Source organism: Heterocephalus glaber, unplaced genomic scaffold (genome assembly GCF_053883595.1).
Source record: "Heterocephalus glaber isolate CG9 unplaced genomic scaffold, H.glaber_assembly_v1.0 deba00000546, whole genome shotgun sequence".
Classification (NCBI taxonomy): Eukaryota; Metazoa; Chordata; class Mammalia; order Rodentia; family Bathyergidae; genus Heterocephalus; species Heterocephalus glaber.
In genome coordinates this window covers 24,515,510-24,528,046 of record NW_028258147.1, presented here as the reverse complement: position 1 = coordinate 24,528,046, position 12,537 = coordinate 24,515,510, and the positions used below count along the sequence as shown (strand labels likewise).

At 36.0% G+C, this 12,537-nt stretch overlaps 1 pseudogene; it reads left to right on the top strand.

Moving 5' to 3' along the window:
* The first annotated feature begins 1,470 nt into the window (after positions 1-1,470).
* LOC101706599 (importin subunit alpha-1 pseudogene) lies at positions 1,471-3,158 on the top strand (annotated as a pseudogene).
* The last annotated feature ends 9,379 nt before the right edge of the window (positions 3,159-12,537 follow it).

The window sequence follows — 12,537 nt, the reverse complement described above, 5'->3', positions numbered from 1 at the left end:
AATGAAAATGCCAGTACAACATACAGGAATCTATGAGTCATAATGAAAGCAGTTCTACACAGGAAATTCATAGCAGTGAATGCCCATATTAGGAAAACAGAGAAAACTCAGATAAATAACCTAATGCAGATCCTCAAGCTCCTAGAAAAGGAAGAGCATAATGAATCCAAAGCTCATACAAGAGAGGAAATTATAAAGATTAGGGCAGAAATCAATGCAATGGAGACTAAGAGAACAATATAAAAAATCAATGAATCAAAGAGTTGGTTTTTTGAAAGAATAAATAAAATTGATAAACCTTTAGCCAATCTTATCAAAAAAAGGACAGAAAAGGCACAAATACATGCAATTAAGAATGAAAAAGGTGAAGTCACAACAGACCCAGGAGAAATCCAGAGGATCATCAATACCTACTTTGAGAACCTCTACTCTAATAAAATGGAAAACACAGAAGAAATGGACAGATTCTTGGATACATATGAATTGCCGAAGTTAAATGAAGAAGATATAGAAATTCTAAACACCCCAATTACAATGAGTGAAATTGAAAATGCAATAATAAATTTACCACCAAAGAAAAGCCCAGGTCCTGATGGCTTCACTGCTGAATTTTACAAGACATTTAAAGAAGAATTACTGCCATCACTCTTTAAACTCATCAAGGAAATTGAAAGGGAAGAAATACCTCCAAATTCATTCCTGGAAGCAAGTGTGACTTTGATTCCAAAACCAGGGAAAGACCCAATACAAAAAGAGAACTACAGGCCAATCTCCCTAATGAACATAGATGCAAAAATCCTCAACAAGATACTGGAAAACAGAATACTGAGGGTCATCAAGAAGATCACACACCCTAAGTCAGATTTATCCCAGGGACACAAGCATGGTTCAACATTCATAAATCAATAAATGTAATACACTATATTAACAGAGTCAAGGACAAAAACCATATGATCATCTCAATAGATGCAGAAAAGGCATTTGACAAAATCCAACACCCATTCATGATAAAAACGCTACAGAAAATTGGAATAGACGGTCATTATTTCAACCTGATTAAGGCTATTTATGAAAAACCAATAGCCAACATCATACTAAATGGTCAAAAACTGAAAACCTTCATTCTAAAAATCAGGAACAAGACAAGGATGCCCACTATCACCATTCCTGTACAATACAGTTCTGGAAACATTAGCCACAGCAATTAGAAAAGAGCAAGAAATAAAAGGGATAATGACAGGAAAGGAAGAAGTTAAACTGTCATTATTTGCTGACTATATGATACCCTACATAGAAGACCCAAAAAACTCGGCCAAAAGACTTCTAGACCTAATTGACAGATCCAGCAGGGTAGCTGCATATAAGGTCAACACTCAAAAAACAATAGCCTTTGGCACACCGTTTCTGGACTCAGCCTCAGTGGACCTGTCAGTAACACTCTGTCCACAGCCACTCTGCTCCAGGAAGTTCATTCCTTTGTGCGGGTGGGAAGTAAAAGGATTATCCTTTGACTAAAATTACATCCATAGTGCTGAAAACTTGAAGAGCTTTCTCTCTTTTTCTCATAACCATGTCCACCAATGAGAATGCTAATTCACCAGCTGCCTGGCTGAACAGATTCAAGAACAAGGGAAAAGACAGTACAGAAATGAGGCAGTGAAGAATAGAAGTTAATGTGGAGCTAAGGAAAGCTAAGAAGGATGATCAGATGCTGAAAAGGAGGAATATCAGCTCATTTCCTGATGATGCTACTTCACCACTGCAGGAAAACCGAAACACCCAGGGTACTATGAATTGGACTGCTGATGACATTGTCAAAGGCATAAATAGCAATAATCAGGAAAGCCAGCTCCAAGCTACTCAAGCTGCCAGGAAACTGCTTTCTTGGGAAAAACAGTCCCCCATTGACCACATAATCTGGGCTGGTTTGATTCCAAAATTTGTATCCTTCTTGGGCAGAACTGATTATAGTCCCATTCAGTTTGAGTCTGCTTGGGCACTCACTAACATTGCTTCTGGGTCTTCAGAACAGACCAAGGCTGTGGTGGATGGAGGTGTTATCCCAGCACTCATTTCTCTCTTGGCATCTCCCCATGCTCACATCAGTGAACAAGCTGTATGAGCTCTAGGAAACATTGCAGGTGATGGTTCAGTTTTCCGAGACTTGGTTATCAAATATGGCGCAGTTGACCCACTCTTGGCTCTACTTGGAGTTCCTGATATGTCATCTTTAGCAGGTGGTTACTTGCATAATCTTACCTGGACACTTTCAAACCTCTGCTGTAACAAGAAGCCTGCATGCCCCCCTTAGATGCTGTTGAGCAAATTCTTCCTACTTTGGTTCATCTCCTGCATCACAATGATCTAGAAGTATTAGCAGATACCTGCTGGGCTATTTCTTACCTTACAGATGGTCCAAATGAATGCATTGAAATGGTTGTAAAAACGGGGTTTGTGCCCCATCTGGTGAAATTTCTAGGATCAAATGAATTGCTAATTATGACTCCCGCGCTAAGAGCCATAGGGAATATTGTCACTGGAACAGATGAACAGACTCAGATTGTGATAGATGCAGGAGCACTTGCTGTCTTTCCCAGATTGCTCACTCACCTCAAAATTAATATTCAGAAGGAAGCCACCTGGACAATGTCAAACATTACAGCTGGCCATCAGGACCAGATACAGCAAGTTGTGAATCATGGATTACTCCCATTCCTCATCAGTGCAGACTTCAAGACACAAAAGGAAGTTGTGTGGGCTGTGACCAACTACACAAGTGGTGGGACAGTTGAACAGATTGTCTGTCTCGTTCACTGTGGTATAATAGAACCATTGGTGAACCTCTTAACTGCAAAGATACGAAAATTATTCTGGTTATTCTGGATGCCATTTCAAATATCTTCCAGGCTGCTGAGAAACTAAGTGAAACTGAGAAACTTAGTATAATAATTGAAGAATATGGTGGCTTGGACAAAATTGAAGCTCTACAGAACCATGAAAATGAGTCTGTGTACAAGGCCTCATTAAACTTGATTGAGAAGTATTTCTCAGTAGAGGAAGAAGAAGATCAAAATGTTGGGCCAGAAACTACCTCTGAAGGCTATAGCTTCCAAGTTCAGGATGGGGCTTCTGGTACCTTTAACTTCTAGATTGTGCAGCTGAGGAAGGCATCAAATTTTTTTTATGTACTATGTTCAGTATAAGTTCATCTTCTGTTTCTCTACTAGGAACTCTTTTTAAATGTGGCTTGTTATTGTAGCACTTTGTACAATGAACTATACTTGAACAGTTCCAAACTGTACATATTGTATGAAGCTTATCCTCTGAAGGGGTTTCTTATTTCTATGTGGAATTTCATATTTTGCAGTGTCCTGTAAATAAAGATTAAATTCCACCCTTTGCTTTAAAAAAAAACAAAACAATAGCCTTCTTATACACAAATAGCAGACTCACTGAGAGAGGAATTCGGGAAACAATTCCTTTCACAATAGCATCCAAAAAAGTGAAATATCTAGGAATCAATCTAACAAAGGAAGCAAAAGACCTCTACAATGAAAACTACACCACTCTGAAAAAGGAGATTGAGGAGGATATAAGAAAATGGAAAGACATCCCTTGTTCCAGGGTAGGAAGAACTAATATAGTGAAAATATCCATACTTCCAAAACTACTATATAGATTTAATGCAATGCCAACTGAAATTCCAACAATATACTTCACAGACCTAGAGAAAACAATCCAAAAAAATCATTTGAAACCAGAAGAGACCTAGAATAGCAAAAGCAATTCTAGGCAACAGAGTCATGGCAGGGGTATCACAATCCCCAACTTGAAACTATACTACAAAGCTACTGTGATAAAAACAGCATGGTACTGTCAAAGAAACAGACCCAAGGATTGGTGGAATAGATTAAAAGATGGAGAAACAACTTCAGACATACTCAGCCACCTCATCTTTGACAAAGGAGCCAACCACCATCATTGGAGGAAAGATAGTCTATTTAATAAATGGTGTTGGGAAAAACTGGATTTCAACCAGCCAATGATTAAAACTAGACCCTTATCTATCACCATGCATAAAACTAAGATCGAAGTGGATTAAAGATATAAATGTTAAGACAGAAACACTAAACTTGCTGGAAGAGAGGTTAGGTAGAACTGTTGAAGACATTGGCATAGGAAAAGACTCCATGAACAAAACCTCAGCAGCATGGGAACTAGCAGAAAGAATCAACAACTGGGATCTCATCTTATTAAAAAGCTTCTGCACTGCAAAAGAAACCACCAACAGAGCTAACAGACAACTACAATATGGGAAAAAAATTTTAGCAGCTGTACCTCAGACAAAGGACTACTATCTAGAATACATAAAGAACTGAAAAAAATTAGACTCCCCAAATTCAAAGACCCAATTCAAAAATGGGCATCTGAAATGAACAGGCATTTCTCAGACAAGGAAGTAAATGCAGCAAACAAGTATATGAAAAAGTGTTCAACATCACTCGTCATTCGAGAGATGCAGATGAAAACAACACTGAGATTCCACCTCACCCCACAAAGAATGGCTGCTCTCAAGAAATCAACCAATAACAAATGCTGGTGGGGTTGTGGGGAGAAAGAAACTCTTCTCCATTACTGGTGGGAGTGCAGACTGGTGCAACCACTGTGGAAGTCAGTATGGAGATACCCGAAAGAACTAGGACTAGAGGTCCCATTTGACCCAGCTATTCCCCTGCTGGGGATCTTCCCCAAAGAATTAAAAGAATCATACCACAGTGATATATGTGCACCCATGTTTATAGCAGGACAATTTGTAATAGCTAAAGCTTGGAAACACCCCAAGTGCCCATCAACTGGAAATTGGACAAAGAAGATGTGGTTTTTTTCATAAAATGGATTACTACTGAGCCATAAAGAATGAGAAAGTAGAGACATTTATAGCTAAATGGATCCATACTGAGGCCATACACTTAAGTGAAATAAATAGGACACACATGTGCAAATACTGAATAGTTTCTCTAGTGTGAGAAACTGAAAGTGTAAATAAGGATTAAAATGATTAAAATGAATAATTGATCATTTGAATAGGAAAAGGTCCAAAGGTGTAGGGGTGACAGGCTGGAAAGGGGAAAGGGAAGAAGGGAAAGGAAAAATTATGAGAAAAGAAAAGAAAATGTAAATAAACTCTATGTAAATAGGGAATGGTGGAGGAGGTGAAGGGCACACAGGTAATGGGGGAAAAAATAAGAGCTAAGATACATCATGTACAGGTACAAGCACCCAATGATAAATGTAAACATATTGTATACCTAAAATGTACCAAAAAAAGAAAAAAAAATTTAAAAGGATATAGAAAGCACATTAAAAAAATCTTTTTTGAAATAATTTGACAACTTCTAAGAAGTACCTTGGAAGACAAATTAATGAATTTAATTCTGCAGGAAATAGAAAATTTGAATAGCACCTATTAAAGAAAGTATATTCCTAGCTTGAAAACCTACCTATATGAAAACAACAGGCTCATATAAATTTTAACTGATAAGTTACATCAAACATTTAAACCAGAAAAAGGAAGGAACACTTCTCCCCTCATTTTAGGAACTCAACATTGTGCTAATACTAAAACTGGATAAAGATAATAGAAGAAAAAAGTATGAACATAGAAATTTGTTTAACAAAACAAACTATTAGAAGTGAGATCTGGCAGGATGTAGAAAGTGGTTTTATTATATGGATGGCAGTGTTGGTTCAGCATTGGAAGATCCACCCCCATAAGTCAGCATTTTAACAAAGGAAAGGAAAAAGCCATATGATCCTGTCACTAGTTGGAGAAAAAGTATTGGACTAAATTCTACAGCTGTTCATGGTAAAAGCTATCAGAAAACTAGAAGTAGAACAGAACCTTCTCTACAGATAAGCCATGTACTCAATAGTTCCAGCAAAATGCCTTATATGAATGGAGAAGATACAATGCTTTCTCCTTAAGGTGGGGAACAAGGGCAGATATGCCTACTCTTTATCTGTCCATTAAACTTTGAAACATAGGCCCAACCAAAATAGTCTGGCAATAAAATGACACAATTAGGGTAGGATTGGCAAGGTAGAAGTAAAATCTTTATATGTAGATGAAATGATCATCTACAGAGAAAATACTAAGAAATCTCTAGAAGCCCCTAGAACTTGTATTTGAATTTAGCAGGATTAGAAAACACATGGTATATATGAAAATTCAGGTCTATGTATACTTGCTACAAATGAAGAATTGGGTATTAAAATTTAAAAGTTATGTAGGAGTACAAAGGACCTAGAAAAGTAAAAAGAAAAAAAAACAGGGTTAGAAGACATTTAGTACCTACTTTTAAGACTTCTACTAAAGCTACAGTAATCAAGGCAGTATTGGTGTAAGGAAAGACATATAGATCATTGGAATAAAACAGAGAATCTAGAAATAGAACCACACATGTATGGTTCACTGAGTTTTGAAAGATTATTTAACATTAACATTTTATAGAACATAAACTCAATTCAAGAGCAGAGGAAAAGATTAGTGCCATTTTCAGCAAATGGCACTAAAACACCTGGTATCTGTATGTAAAAAATTAACCTCAACTCTTTAATTCCATACATAAAAATAACTTGAAAGGATCTATAAACCTAAATACCAAAGACTGAAACTATAAAACTTTAAGAAGAAATTATAAGGGAAAATGTTTATGAATTTAGGGTAGGCAAGAATTTCCTAGGATATAAAAAACATTATGTATAAAAGAAAAAAATTGATAAATGAGATTCCATCAAAATTTGGAACTTTAAATGACATCATTAAGAAAATGAAAAGTTGCCCTTAAACAGACCATATTTATAATGCATATAACCTAAGACCAGAATATATAAAGAACTCTTACAGCTCATTAATAGACAACCCAACTAAAAAGTAGACACAAGAAGATGATAAATAGCCAGTACAGCACAAGGAAAGGTGTCCAACACTAGAATCAGAAAAATACTAATCAATAAAATAACAAGATTGAATCATACACTCACTAGGGAGATGAAGTTAATAGTTTCAAAAGAACAAATGTCAGCTTAAGTGTGAACCAGTTAGAACTTACTAATACTGCTAATGTGAATGTAAAATGATAAAACCATTTTGGAAAACAATATAGAAATTTCTTGTAGTACTGTTAAGAACCAACACTTCTGTTCTTAAGTTTTTACTTAAGAGGAATGAAAACAGATGTTCACAATAGATTTGTACATACAAGTTGACTATCCCTTATCTGAAATCCTTGGGACTACAGTGTTTCAGATTTTCATTTGAAATCTACTTGATCTGCAAAGAGGATTGCTACTCCTGCTTTTTTTCAGGTTCCCGTCGCATGGAGTACTGTTTTCCACCCTTTAACTTTCAGTCTATGAGTTTCATTTTGAATTAAGTGTGTTTCTTGTATGCAGCATATTGTTGGATCATGCTTCTTGACCCATTCTGCCAGTCTATTTCTTTTGACTGGTGAATTGAGACCATCAACATTGATGGTTATAACTCATACATATTGACTTATCATCGTCATGACTTTTTCTGTTTTGGATTCTCCTCCTTTGCATTTAATTTCTTGTCATGCCCAGTGGATTCATTCTGCTGTACTTCCTGGGGTTGTGATCCTCATTGTCTTTTCCTAGGATATTGTCTAAAATTTTCAGAGTGCTGTTTTGGTATTCATGAAGTTCCTAAGGTGCTCTTTGTCATGAAAGTATCTTGTTTCTCCATCAATTTTGAAAGATAGTTTTGCAGGGTACATCAATCTGGGTTGGAGGCTGTTTTCCTTGAGGGCTTGCAATACTTCACTCCAAGCTCTTCTTGCCTTGAGTGTTTGTGTTGAGAAGTCTGCTGTGATTCTGATGGGCTTTCCTTTGTATGTGATTTGTTTCTTTTCTCTAACTGCTTGCACAATTTTGTTCTTCTGTTGGGTTTCTAGAATCTTAACTATTATATTCCTATGTGTAAATGTTTTTTGATCATGACTACTTGGAGTCCTATATGTCTCACTTATCTGTATGTCAACTTCTTTACCCCTGCTTAGGAAGTTTTCAACCAGCACTTCTGTGAACAGTTTTTTTTATGTCATCTCTAGTCTCTCCTGTTTTTTCATTGACTCTGATCAGTCTTATGTCATCCTTCTTTGCATCATCTAGCAGCTGCTGGATTGACTTCTCATGGTTCTTTACAATTTTAAAGCAATTTTTCTTTTCCTGGTCACTAATAGCAATCTTATCTTCTATATCTGAAATTCTGTCCTCACATTGGCTCATTCTGCTGCATAGACTTTCAGTGGAGTTTTTAATCTCTTGGAAATCTGTTTGCATCTGTTTTATGGATTCCATTTGTTTCCTATGTTGGGATTCCATCATGATCCTCAGCTCCTCTATTTTTTTTATGTGTGTCCTCTCAATTTATTAATCATGTCTTGCACTATTGGCACAATCTCTGCTGTTATCTGAGAAATTATTTCTGATTTCATTTTTTCCAGACCCTCTTTTGTTGCCAGTTCAGGGAATTCAGGTGTTTGAGTATCACAGTGTTCTATCTCATTTCCCTTTGGGGTTGTTTTAGGTGATCTGGAAGTCTGGTTTTGAAACTTGTTTATGTTCTCATTTCAAATGGAGGGGCTTTCTGCTGGCACCCACACAGCTCACCTCCTCTGTGCTGGCAGGGGTAGTACCGCAGCCCTGAAGCCTCCTCCTGTTCTCTGCGAGCGGCTCACCTCCTCTGTGCTGGTGGGGGTGGTATGGAGACCTGTAAGCCTCCTCCTGTTCGCTGGGAGCAGCTGACCTTTTTTGTTACCTTCATCTTCAAATCCAGCAACATTGTGTTTCTTTGACCTCTCTTCCATAGTTATATCTAACTCTCTCTTTTCAGCTCAGTCTTCCACTTTCAAAGATGTTTCTGATTACTTTGAACTAACCTAGGTAATCCAGGATAATCTCTATTTTCACATCAACTGATGAGCAATATTAATTTTTATCTGGAAATGTACTTCTTTTTTGCCATGTAATCTAATATATTCTCAGGTTTCAGGAATTAGAATGCAGATATTTTAGGGAGAAAGCTAATCATAGTGGGACTATTAAACATCACAGCAATTTGAAAATTTAAGAAATTGGCATTCTCTCCCCTGATGAATTTGTTGTTAAACACAAGAACACCATTGCCTACAAATAATCATGAGAACATTGGAAAAATCCCTTGTGTGTGTTGTAGGATTAAGGAAATTCAACAAAATTCTTCTAACAAAGTTGTTTTGTAATGAAAGATGTTCAAATATAGTATGTAACAGGGAAGCATAAAAGACTCTTTGGCCACTTTAAAACAAGTAAGTTTGCAATGTGTCTTCACTTAGGATGGAGGTCTGAATTTTGAACAGCATTAATTTGTTTCTTTTTCTGGTTAGTGACAAACAAGAAAAAAAGAAAAGATTATTGTAGCATATACAAGCTGCTGTCTTTTAGGATTAAAAATTAACAGCAAAAAAAGAGACCTGAGATAGATTTTTTTCCACATGCTATTTCCCATTCACATAGTATCAAAGAAGTCTTTCAGAATCAGACATGGGTTAATTCAGTGTCACTTCCAACCTAAGAAAGATGACCTGCACATCGAGATTTTAATTCATTGAGTCATAATGCAAGTCAAAGAGGGTGAAACATTATTATATGTTACATGGGCAGACACTGCTTTAGCAAACTATTAATTAGTGTTCTCTAGAACAGAATGAACAGAAAATATAGTGTAATTATGCAAAAGGGTTCATTAGATATGCATGCAGGATCACAGGCAGGAGAGTCCACAATGTCTGTCTGTGTGCTCGAGAGCCAGAAGATCCAGTAGGTGCTCAGTCAAGAAAATGGGACCTACAGAATAAGAAGGATCAAGCATACAGCACCAGTCCAAGGTTGAAAGCCTGGAAGTTCACTAGAAGGTTGCTGATGTCAGTCTGTCTTGGAAGGCTGAAGAAACTGAAGCCCTAGGGACCAATGTCCAAAGGCAATGGCAGCAATAAGCACCTAATCAGCAAGACTAGAGTTCTTCAAAATGGGCACATGTCTTTCCTTTTGCACTCCATCTAGGCTATAAGCCTATTAGTGATGCCACTCACAACCAGGGTGGGCCCTCCTCCCTTAATTTGCTGACCTGTCAGCATCTATAGACACACCCAGCACTTCATTCTACTAATCTAGCAGAGATTTCTTAATCCATTCAAGTTAACATATCATAATCAATGATCACACAGACCTAAGGAGAAATGTAAATCACATCACTTCTTAGACTTAGAGCTGTAGCAAAAAGGCAGTCACCTTATCCATATGCTGAAATCAATGATATTTGCAGTAAAAAAAAAATCACTTATAAAATCACAATTGATAGTTTAATAACTTTTACCAAATTGTCCTCTTCTTTACTATAAGTTTTTTATATGACTTTTAAAGTTTTCCATTAAATTTTCTGAAGGAAGTGAAGAAATGCCTCCCAAGGCTTAAAATTATAATAGCTAACATTTAAGTCATGCTTATATTAGGTCCCTTACATACTTGATTTTATTTAATTATTAGTATAACTTTATGAGATAGACCTTGAGGATTCAGGGTGTAAATTTTGGAGTCAAATTCCTTGGATTCAAGTCCTTGCTCCATCATTTCCTAGTTATGTTTGACTTTGAGCATAATTTTATGCCTCACTTTTCTTATTAAAGAAAAAAGTTAAGTAGTTAGAAAAAGACATGCCTTAAAATGTTGCAACTAGTTGTAGAGAAATATATGTGAAGAGCTTAGTGCAGGGTCCTACTCAAAAAATCCTATTATTGGGCTGGAGATTTAGCTCAGTGGTTTCGCTGCCTGCTGCACAAGCGCAAGGACCTGAGTTAGATCCCTGGTGCCAAAAACAAAACAATACAAAAAATCCTATTATTATTTTTATTATTATTAGTCTTGATATGAGTTTCCTTATTGTAAACTTTTGTCTTTTTCCCAGTATCTTTTATACTGTATAACTAAGGAAAGTAGAGTTCCTCAAAAGATAAATTCTACCAGCCATCCTAGAAGAGGAAAATGGTCATGATAGAAATATTAAAATGTATGTTAAAATATGTACTATGCATGTGTATATAATACATATAATTATTTGACTGGCTTAAATTAGCATTTAGGTCTGTTTTGCTCAACAGCAACTGTTATTTGTTAAAATAATAAGGTTCCTGAATGGTACACTTTAGCACTTTTGATGATGTTATAGACTAATATTCTAATATACTTTTCAAAGCACTAAAAAAAGCACTTGTATACATAAAAATATTTTCTATGAATTATTTAGTCTTGAGTATCCATTCCTTCATACTTGGAAAGAAAAAAATAAGAACAAAGGAAAATGGAAGATTTTGGCAGTGACAAAATGTATAAACACATCAGAAAAAGAAAAACATATAAATATTTTAATGCTAAATTTGTTGAGATATTGTGAGAATAATACAAGTTACCTTTGGCCTCTACAATTATAAGAGGTACTCAGAGTAGTGGCCATTAGCTTCCAGACATTTATTAGTACAGCAAACTGCTGTTTAGGTAACCTTCATCATTGAGATCGCTGCACATGCATTTTCAATTTCTTCTTTAAAAGTCAACAGTGTAGTGGGTTTTCTGCAATATAGAACATCCTCTAGGGATCCCCAATATGAGGGTAACACCATCTGTTAAAAAAACACCATACTATTTTTCTTTTCCTGAAGTATGTATACATTTTTTGGTCTTTTTTGTTTTATTTGGCCTACATTTGTTTTCTTTATTCATATTTATCTTGAATGAAATGCTGTGAACTAAAAAAAAAAAGTTAACATCCTTCAACATCCAGGATAGATGTTCTTAGTGCTAACATAATGATCTCCTTGGAAATAAAAAAAGATATCTTTACAAATTAGAATGGTGGTTGGGGATTCAGCTCAGAGTTCAATCCCCAGTACCAAAAAAAAAAAAAAAAATTAGAATGGTAAATAGGGAGGGGTGGAGGGTGGAAGAGAAGGAAGGGAAGTGGGGGAGAAAAGAAGAACCAAGATATATCATGTACGAGTACAAATTCCCAAAGATGAATATGATCATAATAATACCTAAAATGTACCAATAAATAATAAAATATTAGAGTGGGGATAGTGCTAAGAATACAGCTGAGATCTTTGGTAAAAGACCTTTCTCCACCTCTAAGATTCTCTTCACCTACTGAAAAATCACTGGTAGCCAGTTGAGACTAGATACTTCATTCTAAATATTCAGTCAATTGATCCTTTATTCAACAAACATTACTGAATATCAACTATATGCTAGGTACCACCTTAGCTGTCCAAGATACCTCAATAAAAAAAAAGACAAAGAAACAGAGAGGAGATATTTCAAACAAAATAAGCTGACTATATAACATTATGTAATTTGTTTCACTGAAGTGAAAATAAAGAGGAAGATTAAAGTGACATGGGGTGTGAAAATTTGGACAAGAAA